The following is a 2,500-nucleotide window of genomic DNA, read 5'->3' as shown; positions in this document are numbered from 1 at the left end:
CAATAGGATATGAAAGCATAGGAAATGTTAGGAAAGGATAGGAAAGAAAAGGAGATTGGAGAACAGGACAGGATAGGATAAACTCAGATAGAGGAAAGGAGGAGGAGGAGGAGAGAACAACAGAAGTGAAAGAAAATATAAGAAAAAGAAAGGTATAAGGGAAAGGATACTATTAGAAGAGGAAAAATGAGAAAGAAGAAAGCAAAAAGGAACTTAAGAAACAGAATGGAAGAGGCCAACAGTAGACTTCCTGAATTTGCCTTCTTCATAGACATACGTGATGGTGAAAGCAATAAAATACAAACAGTGACAAGTCAACAAAAAATTCTCAACTTTTTTTAAAACTCTCCAATATGTACAAGCAAAGAATGGCAGTCTAGCATATTTCTGAATAACTGAAGCAGCAAAATGGTTTTCTAAAGACACACAAATGCTACTTAGACTGAAATGTCAGCCTTTGAATATGAGGAATGAGTGTGCTGAGAATCTTTTGCTCTACACATGCCAAGAAGCAAACCATAATTCAAAGAAACAATGCAAAAAGAGATAATAATTACAAAAAAATAATAAAATAATATTTAAAATAACCAAAAAATTTAAGGAACACAAACATTTATTTAAATCAATAAAGACAACCAATTTACTGAATGCTGCATCAAACAACACCAAAAATAATAACAATAATGATGATGATGATAACAATAATAATAATAATAATAATAATAATAATAATAATAATAATAATAATAATAATAATAATAACAATGAAAATATCAATAATGATAATTATAATAATAATGACAACTAATCCAGAAATATAGTACATAAGAAACTAAGGCATCTACACAACTGTTAAAACCTCAAGCTTAGCCATTATGAAAAATACATTCCTAATATCTTAATTCTCCTACAGATCTAGGCTTATACTCACACAGGTAAACTTTGGACATATTGAGTGCTAAAACAAAAGAAAATATTGTTATTCAAACCCACGAAACATACTGCATGATAATTTTCTGATATTTGCCATACATTTAGTAAGTAAGTGAATGTGCATGCAAAACTAATTTCTTAAAATCTCTCTTAACAAGTTCAAGCAAGAAGTTTCTCTTTTTAAATCTCTATCAACATGTGTCTGAGTGATCATCATTCAAGCACATGAAAATTTCTGAACACAGATAAGATTCATAGAGAAATTATACACCAATAAATTTAAAGCTATGGCAGCAGAACTATTATTCAACATACACTTGCTTAATATAGAGATGAACTTAAACTTAGGCAGACTATTAATCAACATACTAATTAATGTGGTTAATATCATAGAAAATCCCTACTCTTTAAATTCCCTCCCAATTCATGCTTTTTAGATCAAGGCCAGTTCTCTCTCTCATGTCATACATCACTACTTAATACACACACATTATTATCTGACAATAAAACCACTTTTTGACGAACAAAAATATATTTTCACTGTTTTCTAATTTCCTATTATGTGGTGCAAAAATCTTTAGCTACACTAGTCCCTATGAAAAAAGTGTCACATAGAGACTTTTTTCTCTCTAACTCCAAAAGTATTTGATAATTGTTTAAAATATATAAAAATAATAGTAATAATAGTAACAATAATATAATAAATACAATCAGAAAGAGGCTTTACCACATAAATACTTATGATGAACATCTTATAATAAATCAGGACAAAATAATATTCCACTATATTAACATCTGAACATATTCATAATAATAAATTGGAAAACATGGCAATTGTTAAATTTAAGTGGAATTTAGACATTGCACAAGAAACAATACTTACGTTTGAGATTCACGAACAGATTTCATGGAATTGTTGAAATCTTCAGTAAACTCTCGCCACACAGTAATTCCAAGGCGACGTTTGAGGTCCTGTGCATGCTTCACTTTGGAGCCAAGAACTTGGCGCAAAGTCTGAATTTCCTCTTCTGTCTGTGAAAAAAGGAACCAGGTAAGTTAAGTAAGTATCTCATTTTATTTTCACTTATTCAACATTATGGGAAAATATGAACCAAGTATTGTTACTCATCCAAAATTAGAATGAAACAACATGCACAAAGGATACAAAACACTTTGAATTATTATGAATGTAATTTTATATTAAGACAAATACAATTTTAAAACTGTAAAGAAAATAAAAACAGCAAAGATAGCTGTCAAAGGTCATCAAAAATATCTATTGCAAACTATAAGAAACAAAATCTTGCTCCAATTATTGTGGATTTATGTACTGTCCCCTGTTGCTTTCTGCGAATTTTGTTAAAAACAGATGGCTCCACACACGCTAAGCCACGAAGGTGTCCCTAGTAATTGCGCCAGATTTTCCCCTTTCTTGAAATGGCAAGAATTTTTTTTGTCTTATACTATTAACATTGATAATGTTATTCTTCTTTTTGATATTATGATTATGAAATTGTAATCAAAATATCAAAAACATTAAAGGCAATAAAACAATACAAAAGAAGCT

General features: G+C 29.6%; 1 long non-coding RNA gene across 1 annotated transcript in view; it reads right to left on the bottom strand.

The window, feature by feature from the left end:
- Positions 1–1,961, bottom strand: part of LOC138860197 (uncharacterized) — a 20,997-nt gene extending 19,036 nt beyond the window's left edge. Inside the window, exon 1 of the long non-coding RNA XR_011398280.1 lies at positions 1,817–1,961. This is a non-coding gene — a long non-coding RNA (uncharacterized lncRNA). The remainder of the gene's footprint in view (positions 1–1,816) is intronic.
- Between the last annotated feature and the right edge of the window lie 539 nt (positions 1,962–2,500).

Source organism: Penaeus vannamei, chromosome 40 (assembly GCF_042767895.1).
Source record: "Penaeus vannamei isolate JL-2024 chromosome 40, ASM4276789v1, whole genome shotgun sequence".
In the NCBI taxonomy this organism is placed as follows: Eukaryota; Metazoa; Arthropoda; class Malacostraca; order Decapoda; family Penaeidae; genus Penaeus; species Penaeus vannamei.
Note: the sequence above shows the minus strand (reverse complement) of the source record. Positions and strands in the feature narration are given on the sequence as shown.